The sequence below is a fragment of the Opisthocomus hoazin genome, chromosome 8, assembly GCF_030867145.1.
Source record: "Opisthocomus hoazin isolate bOpiHoa1 chromosome 8, bOpiHoa1.hap1, whole genome shotgun sequence".
NCBI classification, from domain to species: Eukaryota; Metazoa; Chordata; class Aves; order Opisthocomiformes; family Opisthocomidae; genus Opisthocomus; species Opisthocomus hoazin.
In genome coordinates this window covers 63,215,906-63,233,355 of record NC_134421.1, presented here as the reverse complement: position 1 = coordinate 63,233,355, position 17,450 = coordinate 63,215,906, and the positions used below count along the sequence as shown (strand labels likewise).

At 39.9% G+C, this 17,450-nt stretch overlaps 1 protein-coding gene across 5 annotated transcripts in view; it reads left to right on the top strand.

Annotated features, from left to right (window-relative positions):
• The window catches only part of CACNA2D1 (calcium voltage-gated channel auxiliary subunit alpha2delta 1), a 439,617-nt gene that overhangs the window by 327,829 nt on the left and 94,338 nt on the right, over nt 1-17,450 (top strand). The window lies entirely within an intron of this gene.

Below are 17,450 nucleotides of genomic sequence, written 5' to 3'. Positions count from 1 at the left end.
CCCAGGTTTTATATTGTGGTATGAGATAAAATGGTACAGAGAAGGGGGAAGTTCCTTCTTCTAAACAGTAGACATTTGGGTTGCTTGTGTTAACTGACGCGTGATGACAGAAGACGTGCAGCCATACATCTGACCTGCTGAAGAGGTGCTGCTGAGAAGTTCCACAGTTAGCAATTTGATGAGTAACAAAGCAATTTTTCCCATAGTAATTAATGTAATAGAGAGGATAATCCACGGAGGAACTTAAAAATGCACATAATTTATCCATACAGAGACAGTGTATGTGATGGTCAGAGGGCTATTAGGAGGGTGGGATTGTAAGGATTGCCTAATGAAGGAGATGCTGGCTTTTTGGGGGCTGGCTTTTCAGCAGCTGAGATCTTTCAGAACATGATCTGAAACATTAGTACTACATATAATTACTACACTTAAAACTTGACTACCAGACTTAAAATTCTGTTTCCATAAAACAGAGTTTTTAAATAGTTCTTTAAAAAAAGTTTTTTGTTTTTTTTTCAGTGGCATTTGGGTCTTTCTAATACTTGGCTGGAATTTAAAGTGCAAATTCCTGGTTTTCAAGAAAGGTGAAGATAAAATAAAATAGATTCGGGCAGGGGGAAGATGGTATAGGCAACTTGCAATTTTCAGACTGATACCTTGGATGTCATGCTTTAGCCTCAGGCAAGGCTTTTTTGTTTTTTATTAAGTTGTTGAGCTGTAGAGCTTTGATTCTAAGGATTTAGGATGGGAGCATTGACATACTCTTAATGACAAGAGACAGCCTGCATGGTGAGTAACTCTGGAAGGATTTTGGAGGCAATTTTCAACTTCTACAGATGTGTTGTAGCCAGCCTGCAGGGAGAAAGACCTGAAATATCACTATCAGAACTCTCTTTGAACACCACTTACTGCTTCATGGTTTGCTGTCAGTCTAGCTAAAGCTTTCTCCAGAGAGAAGCTTTTATTTGCAATGGCATTTCCTTTGTTAAAGTTTTTAATAGTGGATTAGACTGTTTTCTTTAGTCTAAATTGTAGTGAAAGAAACAGAAACTATTTTTTTAGTTATTATTATTAAAGGAAATAAGCTTTTCTGTAATGACATTAGAGAGATGAAATCTTGTTAGGTTCTCTGGTTTAAAAAAAAAAAAGATTCTAATCCTAAACTGCTGGAAATTGATTACTGTGTTCAGTGGAGCTGTGCCAGCTTTTGCTGTTGGAAGACCTGGACCCCCACTACTTCCTGATTTACACAGTTTTCCAAACTCTTTCCTTCATTTACTCCCAGCTGGCCAGAAACAGTGTATCTTAATCCTAAGCCTTCCTTAGGCTCAGGATGTTTTATTACCTGAGGTTCAGTGTTATTCGAGCGAGGTCCCAAGGTTGGGATTCATGTCAAAAAGGGCTAGAAATCTTTGAATATCTTCTACAGTACATTTTCCCAGTGGTTTGTAACTTAAAATATGTAAGGACACCAATGCTGATGACACCAAACTGGGAGGTGTGGTAGATACACCAGAAGGCTGTGCTGCCATTCAGCGTGACCTGGATAGGCTGGAAAGCTGGGCAGAGAGGAACCTGATGAGGTTCAACAAGGGCAAGTGCAGGGTCCTGCACCTGGGGAGGAACAACCTCATGCACCAGTACAGGCTTGGGGTGGACCTGCTGGAGAGCAGCTCTGCGGAGAGGGACCTGGGTGTCCTGGTGGACGACAGGTTAACCATGAGCCAGCAGTGTGCCCTGGCTGCCAAGAAAGCCAATGGGATCCTGGGGTGCATCAAGAAGAGTGTGGCCAGCAGGAGGAGGGAGGTTCTCCTTCCCCTCTACACTGCCCTGGTGAGGCCTCATCTGGAGTACTGTGTCCAGTTCTGGGCTCCCCAGTTCAAGAAAGATGAAGAGCTACTGGAGAGAGTCCAGCGGAGGGCTACGAGGATGGTGAGGGGACTGGAGCATCTCCCCTACGAGGAGAGGTTGAGGGAATTGGGCTTGTTCAGCCTGAAGAAGAGAAGGCTGCGAGGGGACCTTATAAATGCCTATAAATATCTGAAGGGTGGGTGTCAGGAGGATGGGGCCAAGCTCTTTTCAGTGGTGCCCAGTGACAGGACAAGGGCAAACTGAGGCACAGGAAGTTCCGTCTGAACATGAGGAAGAACTTCTTCCCTCTGAGGGTGATGGAGCACTGGAACAGCCTGCCCAGGGAGGTTGTGGAGTCTCCTTCTCTGGAGATATTCAAAACCCGCCTGGACAAGATCCTGTGCAGCCTACTGTAGGTGACCCTGCTTCGGCAGGGGGGTTGGACTAGATGACCCACAGAGGTCCCTTCCAACCCCTACTATTCTGTGATTCTGTGATTCTGTGAAGGACCTTTCTTCTTTGAATGAAGTTTAGAGGCACACATCAGATGTTTGTCTGCAGAACTGAAGAGGACTTCTTAGTTGTGCTGCATTCCTCATCAGAGGAAGGCAACACTTACAGAAATACCCAAAACAGAACATGGCATCTCTAAATCTTTTATAAAGTGCTCTTCAGTGTTGTGCACTTATCAGTTGAACATCCATATTAGATACTTTCAGTATTGCAGTTACTTACGTGTAACCTATGTTTTCATGTGTTCTGATGACTTACATATTGGAATTGTGGGAGACGTGTTCTGACAGTTTATTTCTCTAACAGAAAGGGAATCATGTGCTATAGATATGAAACAAATGATTGTACTACTACAAGGCATTCTTTAAGGGAGAGAAGAGAGAGGTGAGAAGACTTCAGAAGGGAGAGCTGCCTAGCAGAAAGACTTGGATAGGCTGGAAGATTGGGCTAACAAAAACTATGAAGTTCAACAAGAACAAGTGTAAGGTCTTGCACCTAGGAAAACGTAGTCCAGGAGTGCAACACAGTCTGGGATCTACCCAGCTGGGGAGGAGCTCCGTGGAAAGGGAGCTGGGGGTCCTGGTGGACAACAAGCTCCATAAGAGCGACCAGTGTGCTGCTGTGGCAAAGAAAGCCAACAGGACGCTGGGTTGCATCAACAAGGGCATCACCAGCAGAGATAAAGTCATTCTCCCACTCTACTCAGCGCTTGTCAGACCACACCTGGAATACTGTGTTTAGTCTTTGAACAAATACTGTGATCTGAGGATCATATAGAGATATAGTGTTACACAAAATATCATCGAGTCACAAGTGGTGTTCCCCAGTGCTTGGTTTTGGGGCGAGTTCTGTTTAGTATCTGTATCAATGATCTGGACAAGGTAGTCGAGTGCACCCTCAGTCAGTCTGCAGGTGACACCAAGTTGGGTGGGAATATTGACCTGCTTGAGACTACAAAGGCTCTGCAGAGAGATCTGGGCAGGCTGGGTTGACGAGCAGAAGCCAACTGTATGAGGCTCAACAAGGCTCAGTGCCGGGTCCTGCACTTGGATCACAACAACCCCATGCAACGCTACAGGCTTGGGGAGGAGTGGCTGGAAAGCTGCCCGGTGGAAAAGGACATTGGGGTGTTGGTCAACAGCCGGCTGAACATGAGCCAGCAGTGTGCCCAGGTGGCCAAGAAGGCCAACAGCATCCTGGCTTGTATCAGGAATAGTGTGGCCAGCAGGAGTAGGGAGGTGATCGTGCCCTTGTACTCAACACTGGTGAGGCCGCACCTGGAGTGCTGTGTTCAGTTTTGGGCCCCTCACTACAAGAAGGACATTGAGGTGCTGGAGCATGTCCAGAGAAGGGCAACGAAGCCAGTGAAGGGTCTGGACAGCAAGTCTTATGAGGAGCGGCTGAGGTAACTGAGTATGTTTAGTCTGGAGAAAAAGAGGCTGAGGGGAGACCTTATTTCTTTCTACAGCTACCTGAAAGGAGGTTGTGGGGAGGTGGGTGTTGGTCTCTTCTCCCAAGTGACAAGTGTTAGGATGAGAGGCAATGGCCTCAAGTTGTGCCAGGGGAGATATAGATTAGATATTAGGAAAAATTTCTTCACTGAAAGGGTTGTCAAATGTTGGAACAGGCTGCCCAGGGAGGTGGTGGAATCCCCATCCCTGGAGGTATTCTAAAGATGTGTAGATGTTGCACTTAGGGACATGGTTGAGTGGTCGACTTGGCAGTGTTAGGTTTATGGTTGGACTCCAGGATGTTAAAGGTCTTTTCCAACCTAAACAATTCTAGGATTCTGTGATTATTATTCTTCACAGAATACTCCATAAAAAAGAAGGCATGTCTAAATTAAATCCACTTCCAGTGGTTTCTTAATAAATCCAAACCCAAAATGTCAACTTAAGCATTTAGTTCTAGGTAAAAGAAATGTAGATTTATTCGATACCTTTCATGTTATTGCTTAAGGACATTTTCTCTTGAAGCATCCTGATATTAGACATAGTTGGCTAATTAAAAAGTCTAAAAAGCTAGGTGAAAATTTTCAGTTAATACAATATTAGCAGATGGATATATGAACACTAGCAATAACTGAAAGTTATCTACAATTTTTCTTTCCCTTCCAGATCTTTTAGCCAAGAAAGCAACAGTTGTTTTATGGCTTGTTAGCTTTAATAACCGTAGAGTGTTTAGTAATGAGGTTTTGAGTTCACTAGAGAGCTGTTTTACTACTAACCTCTGCCTGGATGTTGTCCCACAAAACCCATATGTATGATGATTCATGCCCACAACTGAGATACACGGATTTAAGCTCATGCCAATCACTTCTAGAAAGTGACAGGATGATTTAATCATCTGTGCCTAGTATATGGAGAAATCCTAGGGAGCAAAAAGCATAAAAGTAGATGTGTTAAAATAAATTAGTTCTACTGATTTAATATGGTTCTTGCATTTATTCCCAGCAAAAAGAGGTTAAATGAACTATTGAGTCACATAAAGACTGCTGGGGGTTAATATGTCATGATTTCCTCTGGGATTTGCATTTTTCTTATGTGAAGTGCTGTGCTTTGTTGCAGAAAGAAAACCTGCTGTTTGAAAGAGCTTAAATGTATGAGTAATACAGCTGTTTTCCCACTAATCCGGTTATATGCTTTGATAGCAGTAAGTGGTAGATGATAGGGGCAGCAATTCCATCCCAGCACGCTGTGATTTAGTGACTTGGTTTCAAATGTTGACACAGAGAGTGTAATTTGTTTATGATTGCGGGTAGGTTGCAGTTTGCAGGAGAAACACATTTCAGCTTCAGATCTGCAGAGGTGGGGAAAATCATGGAAAGGAAAAACCTGCCTTGCAGCCACAGACATGTTAAAGGTCAGGAGCTGTAGGACTGTTTAAAATCATTTAGCCTTTGTAAAAATCCAAGCTAGTATTTACTGTTTAGGATCTGGAAATTAAATGTTATGAGCATACCAGGGATAATAGAATCATGCTCTAGGAAAATAGAAAGATCATCTCCTGCTCTTGTGCAGTTCTGCACATTGACTAAAATCAGAGGGAAGGAGATTTCTAGATGAATTGATTTTAAAGAATAAAACTATGCACCCAGTCTATGAAATTCTTTTTGGGGATAAAAGCAATCTGTGGATGATACACCCCTTTTCCACTAATTTTTTAATAGCCGTTTATGAAGTAATTCCCACAGGACAATGGTTGCAAACCTGTTTCTTTTGCCCCCCCTTACTCCCAAGTTGACACAGTCTTCATGCCTTCCTAATTAAAATATTTAAATATGATAATACAGGAAAAAATGTTCTGTAAAGAGCTTTTCAGTTTATCACAGGGCTGCTTTCTCTTCCTGCTGTGTGTTCCTTCCTGTATTCTACACTTCAGAGTGCACCTATATTCTCTTAGGTACAGGGAAACATTCCTTCCGTCTGGGAAATACTTTCTTAAGCTTGTTTAAAAACTTAACAAACCTGCCGTGTCTGAAAACCTTAGCCTGAAGTCCCAGTGAAGGGAGAAGGGTGCTAAGTTTTGCACCCAGGTCATCTGTTGTGCTTCTGCTTTCTTTGCTAGAAGTTTTAGATTTGTGTGAGTGTGCTTAAAACTTCCAGAATTTTCTTTAAAGATGACTTAAAGTTGGTTTCCTGTATTACTTCCATTTAAAGTGGTTTTAGTGAACCTTAAAATAATATTGCATACTGAAATAGACTAAGAGGCAGTTTTTTCCTGTGTTTTTGAATTTTGACCCAGGAAAGTTCAATGATTGTTAGTTCTTCTAAATAACATCACTAGCTGAGGAAGAAATCAAACATGATGATGACAGCAGTGTGAGATACTGGCACAGGAGGAGTTGTATGGGTGGATCTAGAGGAGAAGATGAAGAGGACTCCTGTATGAAGGGGCTTGCCAGCAGATTTCCTAATGTACTTCGGTCCTTACTTTCTTATTCTCCATAGTGGACAATATTAAGGAGAAAATATGAAGATACCTGCTGTGTTTTTCATTATTTGGCAAATGAGAAAAAAATAGACTGTAGGTCTGCATCAGCATCTCTCTTACTGATTTAATCCTGGAGCATTTCAGGTAATGAATCAGAGTAGCTCCAGTGGAGTATACAGTCTCCTCAGCATCATAGCTGTGTGAGGCAGTAAACAAATAGATATTATTCCTCTTTTGGGGGGGGGGGTGTTGGAGGGTTTTTTTCATAGTCAGTGAAAAGCAATATAAAGGCAAGTTTAGAGCTGAGTGTTGAGCTTCATGATTTGCTTAACAGCAATCCATAGAATTGCATGATTAGCTTGCCATTTTTCTTAAATTGGTTGGCTCATTTTCAAGAAAAAGGAGAGCAATAAGACCTACATAGAAACACATCTTTATAGGAGTTTTTGTTAATGGAAAATCATTAGCATTCCTTAATGGAAGGTCATTATCTTGCACCTTCCCTATTCAGGCACCAAATGAATTGTTGAATGTATTTTCATACAGATATGTTTAGTAAGTATGGTGGGTACTGGGTTAAACAAAGCTTGAAGAAGCTATGATCAAAATCTAGTATTCAGTTTCTGCATTGCTAATAATTGCAGGCAGAGCTAGGCTATGCATCTATAGAAATATATATATGGGAAATATATCTGGAGGACCTGTTTAGCAAATGTAGTGAAGATGAGTATTCTGCAAATAAGAATGGAGAAAATTTGGCAACTACGGAAACCCAGCAATTGTTAAAAAGTTAGAAAGAGTTTTCTTTTTTAATGGATTAATCAGAGTAGGAATGGAAGCAAGAAACGCAGTGGTGTGAGTGACATCATGAAATGTTCATCTGCCTGCAGAATTAGTTTAATTTTGCTTAATGGGAAAGTCGAGAAAGGAGTCAGTGATGCTGTGCTGAAGTATTTCAGATGGAGCTGATCTTGAGAAGAAGATTAGGGTAGGGAGGATGTTGTACTAGTTGCCTTTTTTGAAATGAGGTTAATTGATTTCAGTGGGACTGATCCTCAGGAGAGCAAGTTACACCGTTTGTATCAAGAAAAAGCGAAGGACTGCTAGAAGTCAAACTTCATGCAATCGTCTTGCAGTCTTCATCTGACAAGATGAAGAAAGCCTTGTACAGCTTCAGTGACACGGCTAGAGACAACTTTCCATCCAAATAGTGTGTGGATTGATGGTTCAGATTCTGTCCTGGGAGGCAAACAATAAGTATTTGAACTCAGATTTTGACTGTATGTCTCCTTTGTTCTGGCTGAATACCATTACAGAAATGTGGATCATACCACTAATTTAACACAGAAAGGATTATCTCAGATATTACAAAAACAGAATGTAGGTGTCTTCTCTGAGGACCAAAAGTGGTTTATAGTTGATTGCTTGGTTCTTTAACACATCTTCTCACAGTCCTGAGTGATTCATCTGAGAAGCTGGATTTCAGACATACTCCCAAACTCACAGAATTTGACCTTTTTTTGGCTTTTTGGAGTTCATAAATAAGTAGACCGATAACCGATTTGATTACTGAGAAGTGCTTTCACTGGGGAAAGCCCTTGCATCCATAGACTCTCAAAGCTCTCAGAGAAAAGCACTGCATGAATCACCAATAAATTTGGTTGGCATATAAATAGTTAATATGCCTCAACAAATTGCAAGGAAAGATTCTTGTCTTCAAGTCAATATTTAATGCTTTCATGGAAGATGCGCTTTAAGTAAACATCTACCACTAAACGTAATTATTACAGTCCTTTACAAAAGTAACCAAGGGAATTATAAGGACCAGTGATATGTGGGTGGTTAAGCAGAATGCTAGAGGTTAGATTAGATTATCTCATTGCCCCATTTAGCCTTGAATCAAGAATAGGTAAAGATTTTGGTTGGTTGGTTGTGTTTTCTTTCTGTTTTGTCCTGCTGACTTACATGTTTATTCCAAGTAGCTGTTCATCATCCACCTTAGTTACTAAGGGACTGAAAAGTACTTCATCATCCTTGCGTGATACGAATACTTTAGCCTTCATCTTTGTAAACAGGGAATATTTACCAAATACTTTTTTCTTTTCCATATATACTTAACATTTTAGCCATATCCATCTAGCAACAGATGTGTTCATTAGTTAGGCTTTCTCTTACCCCTAGTGTACTTAAAAATTCATTGTTATCTTCAGTTTAACCAGCCCTACAAGATTATCTGTGCAAGAAGACAGAACAGCAAATGCTTATGTAAAAAAGACGTATGCAGCATGGTCCATGATAAAGAGGTGAAAATGAAGTGTTACTTTGCTGTCCCAGTGATAATACTCCCTATGGTACTTGCTGACAATTTTTTTTCATATCTGGGTTAAAATAATATGCAACACAAAAACTACGGTGATGTTAGTGCAGGGTCAAATCTTCTCTTTCTGGGGATTACAGCTAGTACCAGGGACTATCTCCAACAGCCAAGTTGCCATGTTCAGCTCAGAACTGTGCTCAAGCAATTCAGCTCAGAACTGTGCTCAAGCAATTAAGCCTTTGTAAAAGTACAGACAGCCAGATCCCACACAGAAGCTACTCATGTTTGTGTTCAAAGGCCATCTACCCATACCCAATATATTGTTTGGGAATTTAGAAAGAAAGCATGTGTTTCAAAATTTTTTTCCTGATTTCTCATTTAAACTGAGCCTTATGTAGCAACAAATAAATTTGAGAAAACTTTAGAAGTTGAAGTTCTTTTTCTTTCTGAGTTACAAAAGAATAACCAAGCCATCTGAATTTAGGGATTTATTTGTTTACACATATATTTTTTAACCTGTTAGGGGAAAGCTTATTGTGCCAGATTCAACAGCCCAAGAGAAGTGAACCTGCTACAGCTCCATACCACAGATCCAATCAGTAGTGAGGCTGAAAATGTATTCCCAGTGGGCACATGCACACATAGCACATGTATTTACCACATCACGACATATAATCATGTATATACATATGTACAAGGCCAGTCACACAGCACATAATGTATATTCATGTATATACATATGTACAAGGCCAGTCACACAGGTAACAGAAAAAGACAGAGCGCTCGTGAACACAGGCAGCTCCAACAGTCTCATCTTGCTCCCCTCTCTGGCTGGGCAGGATGGAAGTCTGATGATGAGAATATATACGTAGAAAGGTGTATATATACACGTGTACTGTGTGGATCCCTCCAGCAGCTGGGCTCAGGCACTCTACCTTCCCAGCAGCTTCCCCTAGATAACAGTCTGCCCTGTTGCTGCCACTGGGGCATATGAGTCCCCAAGGCCACAGCCCCTATCCAGTTGCTGGTAGAGACCATCTCATGCATGCACGCAGAGTTGGTGGCGTCTCCCTTGATCCCAATAGCGAGACCTGCTGTGATGTCACCCTTGGAGACCTCCCCACATTTCACCAGTAGAGCCCCCCAGACCAGTACCAGGCGCTGGTACCATGGACACATGGGTCCCTGTGACCCACAGTCCAGCTCCAGTTGCTGACACTGAAGTCCGCTCACTCCAGTCTCTCCAGCAGCTGCACCATGGACACATGGGCCCTGCGATCCGTGGTCTGACTCCAGTTACTGCACTCCTGCACCCATGCACAGACACTCATGCAGAATAGAGTCTCTCATCCAGGAAAATAGGTAGAGATGGGGTTTAATAAGAAGGCAGGACAGAATGTGGTGATGAGGAGCAGGATGTGGCCAGAGAAGCATACTGACGAGCAAACTATTTGCACAGAACCAACAGTTTTTTCCCCATGCCCCTCTTTTTTCCCCACACTTGTTCATTCCCAAATCACCTAAATCCATCCCTTTCCTCATCCTCATTCCTGCTTTAAATATTGCGTTGTAAGTCCTGTGCAATCCTGAAATCGTGCATTCCACAATGTCTTTCATACAGCCTCCATGAGACCAGAAGGGGGATTGTTGTGCTGTAAATATTGCCTAGGCCCTAATTGTAGTCAGTAGAGGAAAATGAAAAACACCGCCAGATGACAAGTCATCCTGACCATCCTGGGACAAATCACAGCCAGGAGGTGCTTGCCTGTCTCCACGGGCTGTAGGGAGAGCCTGGCCTGGGCTCCCAATTAAAAGGTCACTGAAATGAGGTGAGCTGAATGGTACCATCTCTGCTCAGGTGAGAATGCAAAAGGGAGTCAGTGGGAGTAAAAACGACAGGCACTTTGGGGTTTTTTACACATCTTTTTTTTTCTTCTTGTGTGTTATTGTTTGCTTTAACGTATCAGCTAAGTTTTTACTGTTGCATTATGAACAGTAATTTTAGTTTGCTGGGGAAGGAGAATGTTCAAAAAGGTCTGTAAGAGAGAAAAAAGAAATGGGTGGAGTTGGAAAAGGAACAGGGCAAGTCATAAAACAAGATCTGTTTCATTTTAGATCTGTCACAAAGTGTTAATTCTAGGGGATAGAGTACTTGAGTGCATGAAGAGCCAAGAGGAATGGAAATTAGAAGCTGAAATTCTGCATTCAGATGTCAGGAGCAGGGATGTTGCTGGGAACTGTACGTTTATTACTGAACTGTACAATTCCAGATGACTAGAAAAGTCACCTTCATTCCCACTTTGAGGGATTGCTTTGGGCATCAACACAGATTTTTATTGTCTCCTCTTATAGTTGTCAAATGTCAGGAAGTCAGGTTTCTAACAGCACATGGCATGGGCTTCTGTGATTTCCAGAATAAATCCTAGCTCTCTAGTATATTAGTAGTATGTAAAATGAGTAGATTGGTAGTATATAAAATGAGGTGATAGCTCTACTTCATGGTTCTACTACTTAATAAATCTGTTGGCTATTTCCAGTTTCTGAATTTTTGGTAAAGCTCAAATCTTACTAAAGAGAGCACTGCTACATGTCAGATGTATCATCAGTCCTGTGAGTTTTTGTGGCACATCAGATGCTGGACCAAAAGTTCATTTGTGAGGCAGCTTTCCGGATAGGAGACAATTATTAGGGGGCGTTGTGACAGTATAATTAAAAATTTTGTGGTGGGTGAGTAGTCTCTTGAACAATGAACTCATTCCTTACCAGTTCTGAAGAGGCTGGGCTGGGCTGGCTTAAACAGTTCTGCTGGGGAAAGATGATTCATCATATTATGAAAAAAGAGGAAAATGCAGGCTGTCCACAAGGTTTGGGACAGGTGGGGGCTATTGGTTCTACGACCCCCCTTTTTCTTGTATATTTTCAATAAATGTCATCTGTTTGGTAGGTGAAAGTTTTAATAAGTGTGTGGCAAGATGTTCGTTTGGTGTGAAACTAAAAGATCTCTTAACTTAGGCAAAACATGAATGAAATACTCATCGACTTCTCGAACCTCATGCTTTCAAGACATACGCTTTTCCCTCCTGTCTCACGCTTCCCTGCCTTCGGGGCAGCAGCTCACGTGTCGGCAGGGTGCTGCTGCAGCCGCCTCGCTGCTTGCGAACCCCAGGCACCATGCGCAGCCAGGCACGTCTGATCTATGTGCAGATACTCATATTATGATTTTAGCCCAGTATTTGTTCCTTTCTCAATTATTTATCTCATATTATTCTACAATATTTTTTCAGCAGATATTTCGTGATTTAACAGCTATGTTGTTGTTGACCGCATCTACCTGTGATCTGACAAGAGTCCTTTCAAAAACTTTGTGTTAAGCATTTTTGCACCTTGTATATATTCTGTCTATAATGCACATATATACATTTCACAAATAAAAGAAATGTGATGCAGTTTAAATTTCAAGAAATGCCAATAGTGTAAATTGGCATATAGTCTTAATTTGATTGCTTCCTATACTTGGAATACAATTGAAGAAATGCAGGATGATTCCTACTGAGTAGTGGAATAACGTTTAAACATTTTCTCTACACTGTCTATGTAGGGTTGTACTGTATACCTGAAGATTATCTGTATGCAAGTCATAGGACAGGAGAAAACAATTATTCTGTGGCAAGATAAGAATGCTGAACATTAACACCACGTATTATTTTTTGACATGTCAAACTACAAGCCTTTATTGCTTGAACTGCCTCAAATTTTCTGTGTGCAGAGATCTACATGGGAATAAAATTTTGCAAATTGCTTTCTTACTATTCTCTAAATGGATTCTGATAAATATTTATAATATCTTCTCACTACTGAAATATAGGCTGTAACTGGCCTCATTCAAGATTCAGTTTTTTCTTGGGATTAACCCTAAAATCCTATTACCAAGCCTAAAGCAGCAGGAAAAAAAGGAAAAGAAATCAGCAAAGCCGGATTGAGCTACAAGACGAAAGCCTGATGGAATCAGATCTATTTCACTATTGCTCATTTAATATGTGTAGATACAACTGGGTCACCAAGCTGATTTAGCCATGAGGTAGAAGTAGCATAGCAACAAACCTCAGCAGATTGAAAGTCAGCAGCGGCAGTATCTGATTAGGTCTTCAGCACGCTGACTCTGTTTTTCTCAATTTTCAGTATTCCCGGAGTGATGTTTCTGATTTATTCAGCTATCACGATCTTGGTAAATTATAAGTGTAAGTTTTGTCTCTGTAGCAAGTTTCAGTATAGGAATTACTGCTTTGTTCAATTTTATGTGATTTTCTATAAAAGGTAAACATTTCTGAATGTTTAAAGATACACAATTTACATGCAGTTTAAGGCATGGTCTCATTTAATGTCAGAAGTTTTGGAAGCATAGTTTTTTTAGATTTTTTCCAGTTTTTATCTGTTTTTTTTAGCTTAGAAGTATAATTTCAGGACAGTTTGATTAAACATGCTGTGTTGAATCAGTAGATGTTAGTAAACTAACTGAGATGAGTGAAGAATAGGGAGGCAGCAGGTAAGGATCCTTAGGAAAATCTGATTTTTTACTTAGATTTGGTATTAAACAGTATTCACTAAGAATTTTATCACTTTTACAGATTTTGGTCATCACTTTTATGGATTTTGGAGATGCAGTAAGGCATTTAGATAGGAGGTTGATTGAGAAATGTTAACTTTTAGAGCTTTTGCATTCTGAGTATTGTCAACATGGTTTGTAAAGCTGTTGGAAATGGAGATGCTTGTTCTGATAATATGAATCCTTCATATTGAAAAATAGATTTTCATTTTCCTGGAGCTGGGATCTTGTGTTCAACATTTTTCTTTAAGGAGGAAGTTTGGATTTTAATATTCCTGCTTCTTCACTCATTTGGCACACAAGAGTATTGTATGGTTTTAGTTGAAATGAGAAATTTATGCCAGTCACAGAAAGTGACAACGACCTCCACCAGAAGTGCAAAATTTCCCATTTCAAGGTAGCATTTGAAAGACCATTTCAACTTTCTTTGTTTTAGTGCCACCTAGTGACTAAACTTGAAAAATTTTCAAGTATCGTTAATTTATTGGTTTTGATTTGTTTACGTTGTTGCATTTTCCAGTAATGAGATGATTTAGAAAAGATTTTGTGTTTATCAAATTGAATTGCAGAGCTAGTGCTGCTTTCCTTAATTTCTTTTCCTGAGGATTTACATAAACTTCTTGCTATCCTTTTCGAGAATTGTGGCCTTCCTCAGTGGATTAGTGCTTTGTCCAGGTAGCATCTGAGAAGTGTTGACTGAAGTTTGCTTTCTTGGACATATCATAAAAACAATTAAGCACATACCTATACAGAAACATTTTTTTTATAAATATATATATGCACACATGTAAGAAGACATCAGATTTAGCAGAAAAAAACCTTGTTGTCTGTCAGAAACAGTAATAAGCACTTTCTGATCAAGATGAATTAATGTCCCAAGATATTACTCTTTAATTTTTTGTAACAGTTCTTCTTATGCTGTGGTTTTTGATGCCTGCTTATTTTGCTAGCGTTACACATAATGTGAATTCTAAGACAGTGCAATGAAGGGAATGCTTTGGCTTTCATTTCGTAAAAGAAGCAGAATCAATTGAAATGTTTTATTTGTATTTAAATAACCTCCTACACTTGCCAAAAGAATGATTGACATTGGAGCTTGGATTTATATCCTTTATACCTCTCAGAGGATGGAGGTATATTTAGATATATAGAGAGGGATAGATGGGTATACAGAAGAGCATTCGAAACATCCATTAATTTATACATTGTCTGTGAAATCAGAGGTTTTTCTTTCGCTGTGCTGTAGTCTTCAGAATGAATCGCATTAGCTGTATGTGCGTTTTGAAGAACTTTAAGTGATGAGCTGTTTATGAGAATTCATGCTTTAAGAATTTGTGCCCGATTTGACCTTGTGTTTTAAATGGCATATAGCAAAATAACTAATCTCAAGTTAAAGGGCAAATTTGAGGACGTGGAGTTGATTGCACAGTGGAAAGGGAAAAAGCATATGCTGGTGCTCTAGCAGTGGGGAACAGAGATTAAAGCTTCTGGCCATGTCTTTGCCTCGGATTTACCTGTTTTCCTTCCCTGTTGCTTCTCTTTTCTCACTAATAAAATGAGAACAGTTCTGAGCTATTTCACAAGCAGTCTGAGACACTCAGTAATGTTTGAAAATGTCTGTGATGCTAAAATGTGGATGTCCCTGGGAGTTATATGCTATGTGTTACTTGCTAAAGCTTGTCAACTGGGGAGAGGTCAGCTGGTATCTGCAAAAAGCCAGATTTATCAAAAAATTTCCCAATAGACAAGCCAGTCTGCATCTCTTCAGCAGGTAATATATTGAACCGAATGCAGTTTTAGGAAAAAAAGTATCATGTTTTTCTTCTCATCCATTTTGTTTGCTGTTTTTTTCCCAGACTGCTTGATAGCTTTGATCTTTCTACTTATCTGTCTCAAATGTTTTCTAGTCCCTGTATATCCCACTTCTGAGTAATGATCCTTTCTTCAATTTGCAGCCTTTTTCCATGAGGGTCATGTCGTGTGTCCCCGCCTTCTTTTCTCTTATACTGTCCTCTTAATGAAAACACCTGTCTGTAGGGTCTCTTGTTATTAATTTTTTTATCTTCCATCGTATCCATAGAATGCTTAGGGTGGGAACAGATGTAGGAAATGAATCAACATCTCTGTTTCACTTTCCTTGAATCCTCTAATATGCTGGTGCGGGGGTAGGAGTTTTAATAATTTTAAAGAAGAATGCTCTGGTGAGAGCAGGTTGAGACTCTGGAAAAGAAGATGGTTTTAACAAGGCTATCATAATATATATTAATATTAACATTATTATATTATATTATATTATACTATTATTATATTATAGAAATATATAATAGTAACTATTCTGGAATCAGAGGAGGGTTTCAGAAGGACAAGCTCTTTTCTTGTCCATCAGTTTAACTCTGGAGGCACTATGGATTGCAGAGGTGCGTGTGTCTGGAGGAGCCCACAACTCTATGGAACTACCCAAAGGAGGGGAAGAGTCTCCAGCATTTAGATATTTCACTACGATTCTGTATAATTTTCCATTGATTTTGCAAGTTGATCCTTCTCTGAATAGGAGAATAAACACAAAGTCCTTGTAAGACTGTCAGATTAGCATTTCTGTTTCTGACCTTCTCCAGAATGACAAGGTTCAAGCAGCATTAAACTCAAACCCCTTTCTTCAGAGTTTTATGTTGAGATGAATCAATTCACTTATCTTTCAAGTTATTGAGTTGCCCCATATTTGGCCAAACATTATACTGGTTGTTTGAAGTCAACTAGGTGGAGTTCTCTAACACTCTTGGTGCCCCAGTAACAGGCCTGAGTTTTCCTGACCAAACCTGTGAGTAGGAGGTCTTTATTTCCTCAGACCTGAGGATTGTTCTGGGACATCCCAAAGGCGGGAACTGCAAAACGACATAAATAAATTGAGTAGTGAGAAAATCTAGTGAAAAATACATCTAGGTCCTATACCTTACTAAATAATTACAAGACAAATTCAATTATATTAATGCTTCATGATACTTTAAAATAAAAAGCTAAGGTTATCCTGTTTTCTATGATTTCCAAGTGTTTTGCTGCACACCCATCTCATTTCAGCTTAGATAAGGAATAAGATTTTTATATAGTTGAAAAAGTAGAAGCTATCACTGGTGGTGACATACTGTATAGGGTGGCTTTAGATTTTCACAATTGAATGGTTCTTAGGAGACAGGTAATATGACCAGTAGTTGTCATAGGCTTATTGCAGGTATTTTGGCTTTTGATGTCTTAATGTGTGAAAGATTATTAATGCCACTATTGATATTATATTTCAGGTGACTGTAACTGAAAACTGGCTCAGTTTGGCCAATTCAAAGTCATGAATAGTCCTGGTATTTGTCACATGGTCAACCGGTTAAAGAACATATTTATTTTAGTATTGTGTAGCAGGTAGGACAGGCCAGTGTTGAGGGCAATCTTCACGCTTTTGCATTTGAAATCCTTCAGTTACCTCAGTATTTTACCGGAGTTCACAGTAAATGTAGCCCTGAGTTTTGTTGCCCCCTTTGGACATTTTTATCAGTCACTTTTCAACCTTCAGACTTGCCTGCACCTCCTAACAAACAGCAATATGTTCATTCTGGAAGACTGTTGTTCCATCTACTGATTCCTTTACCTATCCCTTCTCATCTGCTTTGCTGACTGACATTAACACTGACGTTGAGCGATGCATTGCAAAACGGCTGGCTCATGTATTTTCTTAATTAACTTACAGCATTTGGAGACTTTGGTTGATGTAACTCTCCAATCTACAAATGTGTTATTTCTCTCCTTCATTTTACATCAGCATTTGTCAGTCTGTAGATGCAGATGTTTTGACCTTGAGCCTTTGTTCAGTCTACATCATGTGTAAGTATGGTACAGTACAGTTTACTTGTTAATGGCTTAAACAGTTTGAGCAAGTATTCCTGTCAATTTTTAAAATGTCATTTTTGTATCCATAATTACCAATCCATATGCTAGATACCTGACCTTCATAGAAATAATTATCCTTCTACATTTGCAGGAGTGCTAGCAAGCAATTTAGATTTGCAGCTTAACGTTAGTGGCATTTCAGGGAGAAATTTTCATTTGTTACTAAATGTTCACTGGAACACCTGAACCGCTGTTTGCTATAGCCCAAGACAAGGCATGCACTGGCCGTAAGACTGAGCTTATGGTTACTTTTGTATTAGCTCACTAAATAATTTGCATATAATGTCACTGATGAAGCAG